Raw genomic sequence first — 20,248 nt, 5'->3', positions numbered from 1 at the left:
TGGAGTTCCATCTCCAGTTTGAAAGTATTGGGGCGGTACGAGGGACAAAAGGAAAGTCCTTTCTGTAATAGAGTTGTTTGAGCTCTATTCAAGGTTTTAGATGATATATTTACCACCAGGGGCGTTGTGTCTGGGAGCGAGTTATCCTGGTGAAATCCATGCCGCCTCTGGTGCTGCCCGCCTCTTCTCGTCTTCTTCGGGATGGGCGTCTTTTGTACTGTCCTAAAAAACGAGAAGAGCAAAAAGATTGGTCTCTCCTGTCTGTCTCCGGGCCCGAAGAGGAGACGTCGGTAGATGAGTGGATATAACGGCGAGAGTTTCCACCAGCCGGATGTTTCTCCTGCCATCGGTAAACTCTTTGTAGTTCGTAGTCCTCAGTGTCTCTCTGGAACTTGAGTCTTTTTCTGGCCTCGGTTTCCTTTCGGTGTAGGTCAATATTGGTGTTAATTTTGGCTTGCAAAGTAGACCACTCCTCAGCGTTGATTGAGAATGTGAGTTGTCTTTCGGTATTCTTGATCTGGTCCCTTGTGGAAGCAATGGCCTTGTGTAAAAAATCTACAGTTAATGTCATGAGATCAATTGAACATTTATTTAAAATCTGTTCAAAACGGTTGCAGTAATCCGGTAGATCGGAGAATAAGGTGGGTCTCAAGGGTACCCTAAGACCTCTGGGGATGCGTTGGACCCTCAGATATTCTTTGATGGTGGCACAGTGGAGCTCAAGATTTGTAAGATGTCTCTGTTCCTTTTCCAGATCGCGACCCCTGGTTTCTCTTGGGGGGACCCTCAAAAAGTCACAAGGTATATTAGCTTGTGCTAGTATAGAAGAAGCTTCTTCCGCATTGTAGGAAAAAGTGTTAGATGTCATATCCCAACAGCGTGCTAGTGGAACGGTAAATCGGGTAGAAGCAAAAAACACTGCACAGCTGTTTAAAGTGGTGCACGAGTAGGGGCCGAACCCGTACTGTACTGAAAGTAACCTCGGCACTCAATGGATATGAAAGAATATGATATTTTATTATAATGTGCAGTCCAAAAGAAAATAATCAATAAACGTTTCGGTCCCAATTGACCTTCATCAGTATTGCTGCAAAATACAAGTGATGCAGTACAAAGATTAAATTATTAAAAAACATACATTTGAACATAAATCGAGCTAGATGGGATAAAGGGACAAAAAGGGAAGGAAAAAAGGGGGATGGGAGAAGGTATGGGGTGCTACCTATAATCGCAGAGGCAAAGTAACAAGCAACTAGGGGGGACCTACCAGACTGCCAGTGAAAGTGTGCGTGGCTGAACGGCCCGGACAATGAGTGTCTAAGGCTGCCTAGAAGTATACAAATGCCAAGGTGAGAGGCTGGTAGTACTAAAGTGTCAGAGAGAGAGAGAGACAGGGAGTACTATACCTGAATGGTGACTTGTGTATGGCCTGGACTACGCGGTATCCCCCGCTAGTAGAGAGCGCTGCCATATGGTATGGAGGGCATGTTTATATATGAGGCAAAACTAATTGAATGGGACGCTGCAGAGCGCGCCGGCGCGGAAGCGGAAGTGACGTCACCGCATGTGACGATGTGGATGATGCGTGCAGTCCAGAGGCATGCGTTCCACGCTATAGGAAGTAACTTATCTATGGAAGCCAGGTGATCTGGGCGTGCGCTGCCACTGTGGAAACGGAGGAGGGGCTGGATAGGAGGGCAGGAACAAAGGGCAGGGATATCTATGAGGGAAAGAAACAGAGAATAAATAAATGCATACCAATCCCATTGCAAATTGTAAACAGAGTACAGTGATGTTAACATAAGATAATACAGGGAAAATATAGCATTTGTGCAACACTTTATGCAGGTTAAGACAGCAATCATGGAGCATTATGATAGGGCGTTCCCAATTTGTGATCATAATACCTGGATAAACCCCAAGGGGACTGTATATAAGGATATAATGATGTGTGAAAAAAGGATACTATGCCTAGTGGGTGCAGTCTTATATAAAAGCCGATAAATCGTATTCCCTATTAAGGCCTTTAGGGGTTCTGGATTCCAGCTCGTGGATCCAGAAAGCTTCTCTCTGTTTGAGGAGTGTGATGCGATCGCCACCTCTACGTGGTGGTGGTACCTGTTCCAGAACTTGGAACCTTAATTGTGATATATTGTGTCCTTTTGTGATAAAATGGTGGGGAATGGGTAGTAGCATATTTTTACATCTTATGGTAGATTTGTGTTTAGAGATACGATCTTTTACCGATTGCGTAGTTACGCCAATGTAGATCATGCCGCATGGGCATTTGATGAGATAGACCACAAATGAACTGTCGCGCGTAAAATAGTCTTTGATGGTGTATCTCTTGCCTGTCTGAGGATGGGAAACGGAATTGCCTTTAAGGATATTATTGCACTGGTGGCATTGAAGGCACGGGAATGTGCCCGTTTTTGGATTCTGGAGGAAACGTTGCGTATGCCCTGTTCTACTAGTACCAATATCCACGCGTACTAGTGCGTCTTTAATGTTAGGAGCTCTTTTGAAGCAGGGCATGAAGGGTTGTTTGAATGAGGGTATGGTAGGATACGCTTCTTGTAGTAAGTTCCAATGTTTTATGATGGCTTTATGTAGAAGATAGGCATATGGATGGAATGTATGGACAAAGGGAACTCGTTCCTTTTTGTCCGTAGTTGCACCCCCAGTAGGGTCCCTAATTCTGGTTTGGAGAGCGGAGGATGGGTAGCCCCGTTCTCTAAATTTAGACTGCATCTCCTGGAGTCTTAGGGCTCTAGTGTCTGGATCTGTGACAATGCGTTCAACCCTTTTGAACTGGGACCTGGGGATGGATGTTATCATGGGTTTGGGATGGTTGCTGTTGAAGTGTAGTAAACCATTTCGATCCGTGGGTTTCCGAAAGAGGTCTGTACTTAGGCGCCCCTCGGTGTCTTTCAACACCAAGGTGTCCAGAAAACTGATCTTAAATTGGTCCTGGGTCATAGTGAAACCAAGATCAGGCCAAGCAGAATTGAGGAAATTGTGGAACAGCTTGAGGGACTCCAATGGGCCATCCCAAATGCAAAAAATATCGTCAATGAATCTTTTCCATATGACAGAATGTGCCTGAAACAAAGGGTGTGTGTAAACCATCCGGTTTTCAAAGGTAGCCATATAACAGTTTGCATAAGGAGGGGCCACATTGGAGCCCATTGCGGTGCCCTTGATCTGGAGATAGTAGGAGTCTTTGAACTGAAAGTAGTTTTTGGTGAGAACTAATGTGAGTAACTCAATGTAAAGGTCTATTACTCGGGGATCTGTCAATGAGTCAGTCATAAGTGTTTTGACTGTTTCTACTAGTACTGGTACTAGTAGAACAGGGCATACGCAACGTTTCCTCCAGAATCCAAAATCGGGCACATTCCCGTGCCTTCAATGTCACCAGTGCAATAATATCCTTAAAGGCAATTCCGTTTCCCATCCTCAGACAGGCAAGAACTACACCATCAAAGACTATTTTACGTGCGACAGTTCATTTGTGGTCTATCTCATCAAATGCCCGTGCGGCATGATCTACATTGGCGAAACTACGCAATCGGTAAAAGATCGTATCTCTAAACACAAATCTACCATAAGATGTAAAAATATGCTACTACCCATTCCCCACCATTTTATCACAAAAGGACACAATATATCACAATTAAGGTTCCAAGTTCTGGAACAGGTACCACCACCACGTAGAGGTGGCGATCGCATCACACTCCTCAAACAGAGAGAAGCTTTCTGGATCCACGAGCTGGAATCCAGAACCCCTAAAGGCCTTAATAGGGAATACGATTTATCGGCTTTTATATAAGACTGCACCCACTAGACATAGTATCCTTTTTTCACACATCATTATATCCTTATATACAGTCCCCTTGGGGTTTATCCAGGTATTATGATCACAAATTGGGAACGCCCTATCATAATGCTCCATGATTGCTGTCTTAACCTGCATAAAGTGTTGCACAAATGCTGTATTTTCCCTGTATTATCTTATGTTAACATCACTGTACTCTGTTTACAATTTGCAATGGGATTGGTATGCATTTATTTATTCTCTGTTTCTTTCCCTCATAGATATCCCTGCCCTCTGTTCCTGCCCTCCTATCCAGCCCCTCCTCCGTTTCCACAGTGGCAGCGCACGCCCAGATTACCTGGCTTCCATAGATAAGTTACTTCCTATAGCGTGGAACGCAAGCCTCTGGACCGCACGCATCATCCACATCGTCACATCCGGTGACGTCACTTCCGTTTCCGCGCCGGCGCGCTCTGCAGCGTCCCATTCAATTCGTTTTGCCTCATATATAAACATGCCCTCCATACCATATGGCAGCGCTCTCTACTAGCGGGGGATACCGCGTAGTCCAGGGCATACACAAGTCACCATTCAGGTATAGTACTCCCTGTCTCTCTCTCTGACACTTTAGTACTACCAGCCTCTCACCTTGGCATTTGTATACTTCTAGGCAGCCTTAGAGACTCATTGTCTGGGCCGTTCAGCCACGCACACTTTCACTGGCAGTCTGGTAGGTCCCCCCTAGTTGCTTGTTACTTTGCCTCTGCGATTATAGGCAGCACCCCATACCTTCTCCCATCCCCCTTTTTTCCTTCCCTTTTTGTCCCTTTATCCCATCTAGCTCGATTTATGTTCAAATGTATGTTTTTTAATAATTTAATCTTTGTACTGCATCACTTGTATTTTGCAGCAATACTGATAAAGGTCAATTGGGACCGAAACGTTTATTGATTATTTTCTTTTGGACTGCACATTATAATAAAATATCATATTCTTTCATATCCATTGAGTGCCGAGGTTACTTTCTGAAAAATCAGGGAGACACTTATTATTTTTATACAGCAAAAAATGCCAAAAACAGGATAATAGAGATGTTTTACCGTGGAACATCAAAACCACAGTAATAATTTACTGGTGTATACCAGGCTTTTTAAAATATATATATATTTGCGGCTGAACAGTGAGCGACACACTCAAACTGTTTTTTTTTAGATACAAATGGCCCATAGAACTGCAAAACCACACTTCTATTTCTCTGGCCTACACCAGACTATTTTCAACAGATATATTTGTGTCTGAAAAATCAGAGGCACACTTTTTTTTGGGAGGGGGGGGGGGCACCAAAAGGTTAATAAGATGGGTATTTGTACATTGTGAAGGAGGAAAAAAAAAAGAGGATTTAGATTAAAAAAAAGGATTTTTCCTGGCCCCCGGGACCTGGAGCTAAGTCCAGCAATTTCAGCAACAGGAGCAGCACACAGGACTGTAATGCAGCGTTTGCTGGTATAACCACTGCGTCTCCTATACAGCCTGCCTGCCTGCCTGCCTGATATACCTGGGATGGATATTAGTCCTGAGAAGGACTGTTTGTTTGATCTGGCAGCCTTTACAGACCCTACACTAACTATTTTGCAGGATATATCTCTCCCTAAATCAGCAGCGCTGTCCCTACACTGTCTGATCCGGAGCGACTGTGTCCAAGATGGCGGCGCCCGGTTTTAAATACTCGAGGTGACGCTGTGCGGCCAACCAATCACTGTAATGCCCACAAACAACATGGCTGCGGCATTACAGTGACTGGCTGGCAATCCCTGCATGTTCATTGGCTCTGTAAAGAGCGCCAAACATGCAGGGCAGAGACCCAAGCTCCCGCCCGAGTAAACCGGAAATGCTCGGTGCTCGCCGAACAAAGTAACATAGTAACATAGTAACATAGTTTGTAAAGCCGAATAAAGACTTGCGTCCATCAAGTTCGACCTGTTAGTTCTGTAATTGCTAAAGTTGATCCAGAGGAGGGCAAAAACCCCAAATGATTTAGCCAATCTTCACCTGAGGAAAAATTCCCTCCCGACTCTGAAACCAGCAGTCAGAATAAATCCCTGTATCAACCTACTATTTTATTTTATTTTTAAGTATATGCTGAAATCTGCCTGGTATCTAGAAATGCATCCAGTCCCCGCTTGAACTGGTGTAGTGAATCCGACATTACCGTCTCATCACTCAGTGAATTCCATATTCTCACTGCTCTTACCGTAAAGAACCCCTTCCTATGCTGGTGCTGAAACCTTTTCTCTTCCAGCCTTAGTGAATGCCCTCTTGTTACCGTAATATCCCTCCTTTTGAACAAATCCCGGGCTAGATCTCTATACTGTCCCCTAACATATTTGTACACATTTATTATGTCCCCCCTCAACCTTCTCTTTTCCAGGCTGAATAGTCCTAGTTTTGCCAACCTCTCTGGGTATTGCAGTCCCTCCATTCCCTTTATTAATTTTGTTGCCCTCCTTTGTACCTTTTCAAGCTCATTTATATCCTTTCTATATATTGGGGCCCATAACTGAGCACAGTATTCCAAGTGTGGTCTGACCAGTGCTCTGTACAGTGGAAGAACAATGTTCTCATCCTTTGCAGCTATACCTCTTCTGATACATCCCATTACCCTGTTTGCCCTTACAGCAGCGGCCTGACTTTGGGCACTCCAATTTAGTTTGCTATCAATCAAGATGCCCAAGTCCTTCTCCATCTCTGAATTCCCCAATGATTTCCCATTCAGTGAGAGTACTGGTGACTTCCATTTTTCCTTCCCATATGTATGACCTTACATTTCTCCTCGTTAAACCTCATTTGCCATTTAATGCTCCACCTACCCAGCTTATCCAAATCCCTCTGTAGGTCTGCACTGTCCTCTTTGTATAATGTTTTACATAACTTTGTGTCATCTGCAAATATTGATATTTTACTATTTATCCCTTTGACTATGTCGTTAATAAAGATATTAAAATAACATTGGGCCTAGTACAGATCCCTGTGGTACCCCACTAGTGACGCTTACCCAATCTGAGAATATTCCATTTATAACCACCCTCTGCCTTCTATCCTTTAGCCAGTTAGCTACCCACTTGCAGACATTTTCCCCCAGCCCCATCATTCTCATTTTGTATACCAACCTATTATGAGGCACGCTATCGAACGCTTTTGAGAAGTCGAGATACACGACATCCACTGGTTCCCCCTGATCTACTCGAGAGCTAACCTCCTCGTAGAAGTCAATCAGGTTTGTTTGGCAGGAGCGATTCCTCATGAATCCATGTTGGTTCGGGATTAAAAGATTATTAGCATCAAGATGCTCCGTAATTGCCTCTTTAATGAAGCTTTCAAAAATTTTGCCCACAACGGACGTCAGACTCACCGGCCGATAGTTTCCGGCGTCACTTTTCGCTCCCTTTTTGAATATTGGCACTACATTCGCCTGTCGCGAATCAAGTGGCACAGATCCAGTCTCAACAGAGTCCTTAAATATAAGATATAACGGTCTGTCTATCACATTACTTAGTTCCCTTAGTACCCGTGGGTGTGTGCCATCAGGTCCTGGTGATTTGTTTATTTTAATGTTACTGAGGCGTTTCTGTACCCCAGCTTGGGTTAGATTTGTCATACTTAGTGGAGGATTAAGTTTTCACTTCTCATTTCTCCTCTTAGTTCTATTTCCTTTGTGAAAGTTGTCGAAAAAAAATTATTTAATAGATTAGCTTTATCCTCTCATCTTTCTCTATGATTTTGCCTTCCTCACTTTTTATCGGTCCAATATTATCCGATTTAATCCTTTTACTATTTATATACGTAAAGAACAGTTTGGGATTTGATCTACTTTCCCTAGCAATACGTCTCTCTGTTTCCTCCTTCGCTAATTTTATTTGTTTTTTACAGGTTCTCGTTTTTTCCTTGTAACACATTAGTGCCTCCTTACTGTTTTCCTGTTTTAATCTCTTGAATGCCTCTTTTTTGCTATTTAACGCCCCTTTTACGTTCTTGTTCAACCATATTGGTTTCCTCTTATTTCTGGCCCTTTTATTCCCATACGGTATATACCTCTCACACTGAGTATTCAGAATTCTTTTGAAGGTTTCCCATTTACTATTCGTATTCCTTTGATTAAGAACTTTGTCCCAGTCAATAAGTTGAAGGTTTTCTTTCAGCTGATCAAACTTCGCCCTCCTAAAGTTTAATGTTTTTGTTGTTCCCTTATTGATAACCCTACTGAAGGGCATTTTGAAGTCGATAATATTATGGTCGCTATTACCTAGGTGCCCCCCTATCTGTACCTCAGTTATTCTATCAGGCCTATTAGTCAATATTAAGTCCAACACAGCCTTCCCTCTCGTTGGTTCCTGCACTAGTTGGGAGAGATAATTATCCTTAATATTTGTCAAGAACCTTTTCCTTTCTGAGATCTACAGGTTTCTGTTTCCCAGTCAATATCCGGGTAGTTGAAATCCCCCATTACAATCACTTCATTATGTTTTGCTACTTTGTCTATTTGTCCTAATAGCAGATTCTCATTCTCCTCTGTTTATATTGGGTGGCTTATAGCAGACCCCCAGTAATATTTTATTATTATTTTTAGTTCCCTCTATCTCTACCCACATGGACTCGACCCCTCTTCTCCCTCTCCTATATCTTCCTTAGTCTGGGTTTTAGGCATGACTTTACATATAAGCAGACTCCTCCGCCTTTCCCCTGTTTCCGGTCCCTTCTAAATAAACTATAATCTAATAAATTTACCGCCCAGTCATAGCTATCGTCTAGCCAAGTCTCTGTTATACCTACGATGTCATACCTCTCCTCCGATATAAGCGCCTGCAGCTCATCCGCCTTATTGGTCAGGCTTCTTGCGTTGGTCAGCATGCAAGATAAAACTTTGGGTTATTTAGCATCCCATTCTTCTCTAACGATCTAACTGTACTATCCCCACCCCCCTCTCCACCCTCATTATATTCACTTCTCCCCTTCCCCCTTTGCTTGCCTCACATCCCACCTATTTCCTTGGTTTCCCCCCCCCCCGTCTCTAGTTTAAAAACTCCTCCAACCTATTAGCCATCTTCTTCCCCAGCACCGCTGCACCCTCCCCATTGAGGTGCAGCCCGTCCCTACGGTAGAGCCTGTAGCCGACCGCGAAGTCGGCCCAGTTCTCCATGAACCCAAACCCTTCTGCCTTGCACCAACTCTTTAGCCACTTATTCACCTCCCTAACTTCCCGTTGGCGCTCCTGTGTGGCTCGCGGGATTGGTAGTATTTCTGAGAAAACTACCTTGGAGGTCCTTGCCCTAAGCTTCCTATCTAGGTCCCTGAAATCATTTTTAAGGACCTCCATCTACCACTCACTTTGTCATTGGTGCCGATGTGGACCATGACCGCTGGGTCTTCGCCAGCCCCACCCAGTAACCTGTCAACCCGAATCCGCGATGTGCCGGACTCGAGCGCCAGGGAGGCAGCACACCGTTCGGCGATCCCGGTCTTTGTGACAGATTGCCCTGTCTGTCCCCCTAATAATAGAGTCACCCACTACCAGAACCTGTCTTGCCTGCCCTACACTTCCCCCCCTCCCCCTCATTACTGGAGCATACACTCCCCGGTGGTCAGAGGATCTGTCGTGCTCCAATAATGCCGGTTCTGAACCAGCTTCCTATACTTCTTCCCTCTATCCCTCCTAACTGTTATCCAGCTCCCTGCCTGTTCAGCCTGCACTTCCCCTCTATGCTCACCCCCAGTATTGACCCATTGAGTGTCTGCTCGGTGAGCAGCAAACTCCGTTCCATGTTGTCGATGCTCCTCAGTACCGCTATCTGAGCACTTAGATCCAGAATTTGGGCTTCCAAGTGCACGATATGCTCACATCTCTCGCAGCAGTATGGATCCTCGAGCGGTTGCTCACGGAATGCATACATTGCGCAAGATGTACACTGCACGGCTCCGGCCAAAATGGACATCATTCTAAATATGGGGATACAGTCAGTATATATATACAAGTACAAAACACAATTATTTATATATAGGTGTATGGACGGGGATCAATTAGGGATGTGCAAGTGTATCAATTAGATATCGGCGGGGGATCAGTAAAGTATGGACGGGGGATCAATTAAGTATCAAGTATGGACGGGGGAATCAGATAAGTAGGTCAGGTGGATTAATTAAGTAAAAAGTAAAGTAAAGAAAGATGAAATACAGTCAGCAATTCAGTCCTAAGTCCTCCCTTCCAAACTCCCTGAATCCAAAGTCACTGAAAAACAAGTCACACACTTACTTTCGTTCGCACTTACGCTCCGGACACATGCAGCTCGTTCACACTTGCAAACTAAGAGATTTAAAGAGTTTTTTTTTTTTTTTTTTTTCCTTTTCCAGCAATGTACCCTTCACCTCAATGCACTTCCAAAGGACTTGATGTCCAACCAGCTGCCCCTTATAAACCCTTAATTATGACCCCTTCCCCTTAATTAACCCCTTGTGAGTAAATCTACACCTCAGGATTTTAGTGCAATGTAGTTAACCCTTAAATACACAGGTAGTAAACTAAGAAACTAAAACTGTAGTGAGAAAATAGGTTTTAAAAGCCCAATAAATCTAAACAGGTAGAAAAGCACTCAGCAGGTCACAATGCAGCACTCACCACAATTCACACAGGTATTTTCTGCAGGATTCCCAAATACCTCTTCACTGAAAAACAAGTCACACACTTACTTTCGTTCGCACTTACACTCCGGACACACGCAGCTCGTTCACACTCGCAAACTAAGAGATTTAAAGAGTTTTTTTTTTTTTTTTTTCCTTTTCCAGCAATGTACCCTTCACCTCAATGCACTTCCAAAGGGGAATCCCGAGTAGTGTGATGCTCGGGCGAGTACCGAGCAGTGTCGAGCATGTTCGCTCAACACTACTTGTTAGGCTTTTAAAAGACTTCCGGGGGTGCCACCGCAAAAATGCTCGAGTCTCCCATAGACTAACATTGGGCTCGTTGCTCGGGTCGAGTTCCCGAGTATCACGGCGAGCTCGGCCCGAGCTTCGAGCACCCGAGCATTTTAGTGCTCGCTCAACACTAATAAAGAGATATACACCTAAATGGATGCATCACATTCACACATATATACATTAGAGTACACTCATGTATACAGATATGTGTATATATATATATATATGTATATATATATATATATATATATATATATACAGTACAGACCAAAAGTTTGGACACACCTTCTCATTTAAAGATTTTTCTGTATTTTCATGACTATGAAAATTGTACATTCCCACTGAAGGCATCAAAACTATGAATTAACACATGTGGAATTATATACTTAACAAAAAAGTGTGAAACAACTGAAAATATGTCTTATATTCTAGGTTCTTCAAAGTAGCCACCTTTTGCTTTGATGACTGCTTAACACACTCTTGGCATTCTCTTGATGAGCTTCAAGAAGTAGTCACCGGAAATGGTTTGTGCCTTGTCAGGTTTAATAAGTGGGATTTCTTGCCTTATAAATGGGGTTGGGACCATCACTTGTGTTGTGCAGAAGTCTGGTGGATACACAGCTAATAGTCCTACTGAATAGACTGTTAGAATTTGTATTATGGCAAGTAAAAAGCAGCTAAGTAAAGAAAAACGAGTAGCCATCATTATTTTAAGAAATGAAGGTCAGTCAGTCCGAAAAATTGGGTAACTTTGAAAGTGTCCCCAAGTGCAGTTGCAAAAACCATCAAGCGCTACAAAAACACTGGCTCACATGAGGACCGCCCCAGGAAAGGAAGACCAAGAGTCATCTCTGCTTCTGAGGATAAGTTTATCCGAGTCACCAGCCTCAGAAATTGCAGGTTAACAGCAGCTCAGATTAGAGACCGGGTCAATGCCACACAGAGTTCTAGCAGCAGACACATTTAAATGAGAAAGTGTGTCCAAACTTTTGGTCTGTACTGTATATATACATATATATATCTCAAATTTGGACTCATCAGACCAAAGCACAGATTTCCACTGGTCTAATGTCTATTCCTTGTGTTCTTTAGCCCAAACAAGTCTCTTCTGCTTCTTGCCTGTCCTTAGCAGCGGTTTCCTAGCAGATATTTTACCATGAAGGCCTGCTGCACAAAGTCTCCTCTTAACAGTTGTTGTAGAGATGTGTCTGCTGCTAGAACTCTGTGGGGCATTGACCTGGTCTCTAATCTGAGCTGCTGTTAACCTGCGACTTTCTGATGCTGGTGACTCAGATAAACTTATCCTCAGAAGCAGAGGTGACTCTTGGTCTTCCTTTCCTGGGGCGGTCCTCATGTGAGCCAGTTTCTTTGTAGCGCTTGATGGTTTTTGCAACTGCACTTGGGGACACTTTCAAAGTTTTCCCAATTTTTCGCACTGACTGACCTTCATTTCTTGAAGTAATGATGGCCACTCATTTTTCTTTACTTAGCTGCTTTTTTCTTGCCATAATACAAATTCTAACAGTCTATTCAGTAGGACTATGAGCTGTGTATCCCCCAGACTTCTGCACAACACAACTGATGGTCCCAACCCCATTTATAAGGCAAGAAATCCCACTTGTTAAACCTGACAGGGCACACCTGTGAAGTGTCAAGAGAATGCCAAGAGTATTCAAAGCAGTCATCAAAGCAAAAGGTGGCTACTTTGAAGAACCTAGAATATAAGACATATTTTCAGTTGTTTCACACTTTTTTTGTTAAGTATATAATTCCACATGTGTTAATTCATAGTCTTGATGCCTTCAGCGTGAATGTACAATTTTCATAGTCATGAAAATACAGAAAAATCTTTAAATGAGAAGGTGTGTCCAAACTTTTGGTCTGTACTGTATGTACAAACATACAGTATATACGTATAGTTAGCTCTCACCTATATATGCAGACACTCATATGTACAGACATATACTTTATGGAAACAAACAGCTAGACATATGCCCAAACAAGACACCATCAACTCACCCACACAGAAATATCAATTCATATGCCGCTCCAGCAGCCAGGTCAGCATTCTGTGGCCACTGGACAGGAGCCCTGTGAATTGCCATCATCCCTGTTTTTTTTTTTTTAGCCGGGGCTGGTGCAGCATAATACAGTCACACAACATCACGTCAACCTAGCTAATCAAATGAATAGTCGGGGTATACCAGGAGGTAAGGGCTCCTGTCCAGCGATCGCATAATATTGACCTGCCTGCTGGACTGGTGTCCTAAAATTGATTATCCTATCTCTAATATGCACTCAACACATCCTTGCACTAGCCAGTCTCCTCCTTGCACCAACAGAAGAGCATTGACCACAGTAGTCATTAAACGGGTCTATGGAGCTGATGTACATTTTCAAAAGCACTACTGTTCTGGGATGTGCCCTTTTAAAGCAGAAAGACACATTTTTAAGCATTTTGCACAAATGCACTGCTAGTATAGTCTACTCAATGTAATTTCTCAAAACTAAAAAAGTTCAAAACATATATCTTAAAATACATGAGCCAAGGCTTCTTGCCAGTCTGTGAGAGGGGGGAACCCTTATGAGAAGCCTGTCTTAGGCTGTGTGCCCACGATGCGTTTTTTAAGCGTTTCCGCAGTGGCAAAAACACTGCAGAAACGCTTAAAAACCGCTTGGTAGAAGGCCTGCCATGTTCCCCAATGATAATCCGACATTTCGTGATGTACTGAAGGACCTGCGCTGATGTCATAGTCATGTGACGGGTCACGTGAAGCTGACGTCGGCAGGTCCTTCAGTGTAGCGCTGCCGGCAGCCGGGACAGAGGGAAGCAAGACACCGGGGGCCATCGGAAGGTAAGTATAGATTTCTTTTTTATTTTTTGACATTCTCTCGGGTCACACTATATAAATCCATGCCGTTTGCATAGATTTATATAGTATGACCAAGTTGAAAAGGACTTTCCAAGTGATGCTAAAATCGCTTGGAAAGCGCTTGACAACCCGCATGAGGAAATGCATGTGAAAAACGCTTCACTTCCACATGTCCCTGGTAGGAAAACGCATGTACAATCCGCATGCGTTTTTTTCTTCCAGGGAGATGCAGAAACGCTCTGGAAAAAATCCTGAGCATTCCTGCATCGTGGGCACATAGCCTCATAGCCTAAGAAAGATATGAGGCCATGTGGAGCAGTCGGTGAAAAAAATAGGGGCATGAGCGGAGCTAATTCTAGATTTCCTGCTGTCTTATGTAAAAACTGAAATGTTGCAATATAAACCTCTCAAGGGCCTTTTGGATATTTATAACATCATTCACAGTCTATACAAAATTATCAACTTAGAAATTAGCCTGTTATATTTAGTCAAACACTTAACTACCGCTCTCCAATGTGATGGCTAGAACTGCTTCTCTTTGGTGAGGCTGTGATGTTAGGTGGTATTGATGATGTTGCTATTCTTAACTGCTTTTCCAGATTTGCATCAGTTAGTCTGGAGAGCATCATCACATAGGAGACACCAAGATTGCTGTATAGTGTGCGTAAGATAAGATACTGTGACACTGAGTCACTTCTCACAGACAAGCTGTGAGGGAGGGAGGTCAAGGAGTCCGAGGTCAAAACCAAGAGAGAGCGTCAGAGACAAAGGGATAAGAAATATGATTAGTCAAGAGTAAGTCCAAGGTCAGGCACCGAAGGTCAGAGAATGTCAAAGCAAAGGAAATCAGTTGGAATTGTCAGAGGCTAAATTCATGGTCTGGAAACAAAGAAAAGAGTCAGAGAATACAAAGCACACACACACACCACTGTGAAAAAGGTATGATGGTCCAAGCATAGCCAGCCATTCAAGTAGCCAGGCAATCACCCTGGAAGGGTGACACCAGGAGGACTTCCAGCAGGCCCAGCCTAATTAGGCTGCAGGGAAATCCCATACACAAAACTGACAACCCAGCATCCCTCTGCATACTATAGGATCGCCGACCTATCACTAACTGCGTCTTTAGGACACATTGAATGGTGGGATGGTGACAGATACACTGAGACTGCTGTATGTATCTTATTGGAGATGCCAAGACTGCAGTATATACATCATATAGGAGACATGGAGATTGCTTTATATACATCACATAGGAAACACTACGAATGATGTGTATATCACATTGGATATGTGACATGCAGAAGTATTTGCTTCAAAAGCATCCAGCAACTATAAGAGTTAACACAGTCACAGGAGACAGGAAGTGTTGTGCTTTAGAAGCATCCAGCAACTAGAGGGGTTAACACAGTCACAAGAGACAGGGAGTTGTTAGCAGAGCCTCAGGGGGATTGTGGGGAACTTGTTTACTATTCTGGCTGCAGCCAAAGGGAGAAGTGGTATGTCTGACCTGTATCTCACAGAAGTGCAGGAAAGACAACACAGGTCAGATACCCTGCACTGTTAGTTCAGGAAGTCTATCATTGGGCAGGAAAATAAGGACTGGAAGGAATTGTGTCACAGAGATCATCTCCCTCATCAAACCCTCCCCCCCTCCATCTCCATGCAGGATAAAGAATGCTGTGTACTAGTGAGTCTTTGTGAAGGAAAAGCCTGCTGTTTATGCATAGAAGTGTGCTGCCAAGAGATCTAATCTGTGCTGAATTATGCTACTGAAAAGACTGACGTTACTGTGCCTGCTTTATGAGACTGTACTATAATGAAGATTGTTGCTGTAATATCCCTGAATGGCACTGGCCGTGCTTCAGATTAAATTCCACTGTTAAACTGTTGAAAAAGACTCTTGTCAGATTTGTCTGGTCAGCAACTGAATCTATCGTGTGCCTGAGAGAAGCTGTAGCCTATGGTCGCCCTGAGTAATGATTCCGCAAGGATTCCAACGAATTCATGAAACCCGTCTTGCCCTATCTGAACCTAGCGGCATGCATGTGACAGATAAATTGAACTTGGTGTATGTACATAACATAGTAGAAACTGAGGCTGCTGTATATGCATCACATAGGTGACAGCTAAATTTTTGTATACATGACATACAGTGGTGGCCAAAAGTATTGGCACCCCTGCAATTCTGTCAGATAATACTCAGTTTCTTCCTGAAAATGATTGCAATCACAAATTCTTTGGTATTATTATCTTCATTTAATTTGTCTTCAATGAAAAAACACAAAAAGAATTGTCCTAAAGCCAAATTGGATACAATTCCACACCAAACCTAAAAAAGGGGGTGGACAAAAGTATTGGCACTGTTTGAAAAATCATGTGATGCTTCTCTAATTCGTGTAATTAACAGCACCTGTAACTTACCTGTGGCACCAAACAGGTGTTGGCAATAACTAAATCACACTTGCAGCCAGTTAACATGGATTAAAGTTGACTCAACCTCTGTCCTGTGTCCTTGTGTGTACCACATTGAGCATGGAGAAAAGAAAGAAGACCAAAGAACTGTCTGAGGACTTGAGAAACCAAATTGTGAGGAAGCATGAGCAATCTCAAGGCTACAAGTCCATCTCCAAAGACCTGAATGTTCCTGTGTCTTCCGTGCGCAGTGTCATCAAGAAGTTTAAAGCCCATGGCACTGTGGCTAACCTCCCTAGATGTGGACGGAAAAGAAAAATTGACGAGAGATTTCAACGCAAGATTGTGCGAATGGTGGATAAAGAACCTCGACTAACATCCAAACAAGTTCAAGCTGCCCTGCAGTTCAAGGGTACAACAGTGTCAACCCGTACTATCCGTCGGCGTCTGAATGAAAAGGGACTGTATGGTAGGATACCCAGGAAGACCCCACTTCTTCCCCCGAGACATAAAAAAGCCAGGCTGGAGTTTGCCAAAACTTACCTGAGAAAGCCTAAAACGTTTTGGAAGAATGTTCTCTGGTCAGATGAGACAAAAGTAGAGCTTTTTGGGAAAAAGCATCAACATAGAGTGTACAGGAAAAAAAAAGAGGCATTCAAAGAAAAGAACACGGTCCCTACAGTCAAACATGGCAGAGGTTCCCTGATGTTTTGGGGTTGCTTTGCTGCCTCTGGCACTGGACTGCTTGACCGTGTGCATGGCATTATGAAGTCTGAAGACTACCAACAACTTTTGCAGCATAATGTAGGGCCCAGTGTGAGAAAGCTGGATCTCCCTCAGAGGTCATGGGTCTTCCAGCAGGACAATGACCCAAAACACACTTCCAAAAGCACTATAAAATGGTTTGAGAGAAAGCACTGGAGACTTCTAAGGTGGCCAGCAATGAGTCCAGACCTGAATCCAATAGAACACCTGTGGAGAGATCTCAAAATGGCAGTTTGGAGAAGGCACCCTTCAAATATCAGGGACCTGGAGCAGTTTGCCAAAGAAGAATGGTCTACAATTCCAGCAGAGCATTGTAAGTAGTGTTGAGCCACCCCCGTAGTGTTCGAGTTCGGTTCGGTTCGTCGAACGCCCGTGTGTTCGCCGAACTGTTCGTCGAACTGTTCGTCGAACACCTTCGAACACCGTTAAAACCAATGGCAGGCAAACAAAAACACATAGAAACACATAGAAAACACCTTCAAAGGTGTCCAAAAGCTGACAAACTGCTCAGAAGACACAACTAACACATGGAAAAGTGACAAGTACATATAGTCATGCGAAAAGAAAAGAGGTGGAGGAGTAAAAGGAGGGGGAGACACAGATATAGGCATGTCATGCCCTTCTAAAATCCAAAAAGTGAGAAGCCGACACGGCCAGTCCGCTCCTGCCCGTGCCATCTCCGTGTCGCCGGGTTTGTGCCAGAGCCGCGGTGAACCCTGACGGCCAGCCCCCCTCTCCCAATACTGGTGCCCGTCCGCTGGTGGGTCGAGCGAGCCCCCCTGTGGTGGAGGCAGCTCTAAGCTTTTTAATTTAAATTGTCTCTCTAATTTGAATGAATACACTTTAAATCCATTTACAAGGATCTATTGGTGGGCAAGTCTCATGCCAGCAGCCGCGTAATTCCAGCTCCAGTAGCGTCCACTAAAGCTGCTGCAGTTAAAAAGCTTTTATAAGGATCGAGTTCGGCTGTCCACCGCAAGGCATCCTACTGCCAGTTCCAGCCCCTATGCCTTGGGGTGCCTCCTGATGCTCTTCACTGAGTATCCCGTGGTCCCGAAGCATTTCCTTTGAAACAATTAAGTGTCCAAACTACAGGTGGTGTAGCTTGCTTAACAGCCGGGATAATCCACTGACTAGCAGACACTGCTACTAGGCACAAAGTATTTCCTGGGCTAGATGCAGTTAAAAATTTGTAATTAGATACTCTCGTTGGATGCTGAGAAAGCATTCCATAGAGTCTCCTGGCACGCCATATATGATTCTCTTAAAAAGCTTGGGGTAGGGGTCTAGGGGACCCTTTTATAGCCAAAATCACGGCCCTGTATCACAATACGTCACCTAGGCTGAAGATAAATGGAACTGTAGCACCCTGAGGGCTCGGTTGCTACAGAGGTATTGCGCCTAACCCAGAGGTGTGATATCTCACTCTCAGGTAAGGATGGAGTGTGGATCAGGACCCGACACCTGCATGCATTACACCACATTGCCCTGGGGCAGGGCGACCAATATGCCCCTGAGATGGGCACGACAGTCCCTGTCCCTGGCTGGAGTGGGGGGAGGGAACACTGAGGAAGGGGAACCCTGTAGTGCAGCAGCAGGGAGGAAGCAGTTCCTGGGTGCATTGAGAAAGGAGTATAAAAGGTGGGCACCATCTTAGTTCAGTGCAGAGAAGTCTGAGCAGAAGTGACAGGGAGCAGGGGCTCTGCATGAGCTCTGCTCCGGAGGCGGGCCTAGTAACAGAGGCCCAGGCCTGGAAGAGGGAGAAGGAAGGAAGAGGAGCGGAGAAGGCTCCAGGAACGAGGAACGAAGGGATCCAAGGGGTGCGAACGGGCGAGTCGCCACCGCACGCCCGAATCCACCTGCGTGGAGGGGTCAGGCCAAAGGGGGAGACCAGTCCCCGAAACTAGTGGAGGCAGGAAACGACCCTCAGCTAGAAACCGGAGGCTGTGACATTTTATGTGGCGCAGCCCCTCGCTACACCCGCTATGAAGGCACCACATAGGGTCAGGGAAACTGGCGCCAAGTTTACCAAGAGGAGGCCCGAGGCAGCCGGACAGAAGGGTTGGTAAGAAAGGCTAGACAAAGGACACACAAAGGGGGTCCTGTGAAGCGCTCCAAAGTTATTTGGGAGTTGTCTGAGCCCCTCACCTGGTGAGCACAGTGCGACGTGGGCATGTCACGCTGTCTCTGTATACTGGAGGTAGGGGGCCTAAGCTGACCCTAAGCTGGGGCCCTGACTAATCCCTCAACCTGGAGGTACTGTTAAAGGTACAGAGGTCCAGGCCGCCAGCGTAACCCCTACCTCCTGAAGATCCCTGCACCTCAGTAATCTAGTCCTGAGAAGGACCCCGATCACAACCAAAGGGAACAAGAAATAATATGCCCAAACACAGTATTTAGACGAACGAGACAGTACAAGGGAAAAACCAAAACCACCTTGCATACAAACAACTTCTCAACTACAACAGAGGGAAAACCAAAGGGAAAGGAGATAAATGATAAAGCGAGGAAAGGGAAAAAAACACTTCCAAGTACACTTATCTCAGCAACTCCAAACACCACGATCCGCTCTGTCAGTCTGAATGAAATGCTTTCACCGACACCTCCCAGACAGACCAGCAGGTATATGAAGGAGTCTCACTACAGAAGTATTGATTGCAGCTGGGCGAGGCTGGACCTCATCTAGCCCAGAGAGAGAGAGAGAGAGAGAATTAACTCCCTCACTGCCGAGAAACACAAAGCACCAACAAGTCAGCTGCGAGAAGTCAGGCTGTGTACTCGTGACGATCTTCGTGGCAACACACCCGTGACAGTACCCCCCCTTCTACGAGGGGCCTCCGGACCCTCAGGGCCAGGTTTATCCGGGTGAGTCGTGTGGAAGGCCCGAACTAATCGGTCTGCGTTAATATCCGACGCAGGAACCCACATCCTCTCCTCAGGACCATACCCCTTCCAATGAACCAAGTACTGAAGGGACCGGCGATTAAAGCGTGAATCAATGACCCTCGATACCTGGAACTCCAAGTTACCATTGACAACCACTGGAGGGGGAGGTAAAAGTGACGGTACCACCGGCGCCACATACCTCTTAAGCAATGATCTGTGAAACACGTTGTGAATTTTAAACGTAGGGGGGAGGTCAAGACGGAATGCCACCGGATTAATAATAGAACTGATTCTGTACGGCCCGATGAACCTGGGACCCAGTTTCCAGGAGGGAACCTTAAGTTTAATATTCCTGGTAGACAACCATACCCGATCGTTCACACTTAGGTCCGGACCAGACACTCTCCTCCTATCAGCCATACGTTTGTATCGGTTCCCCATAGTATTCAGATTCTTCAGCACCCCTCTCCATACTGAAGCGAGTGATGAGGAAAATCGTTCCTCCTCAGGAACCCCCGAAGAGCCCCCC

This window comes from Phyllobates terribilis, unplaced genomic scaffold (assembly GCF_046119375.1).
Source record: "Phyllobates terribilis strain yellow unplaced genomic scaffold, ASM4611937v1 Scaffold_1__5_contigs__length_1240528914, whole genome shotgun sequence".
Classification (NCBI taxonomy): domain Eukaryota; kingdom Metazoa; phylum Chordata; class Amphibia; order Anura; family Dendrobatidae; genus Phyllobates; species Phyllobates terribilis.
The sequence above is the reverse complement of the archived record's forward strand: the minus strand, read 5'-3'. Positions refer to the sequence as shown.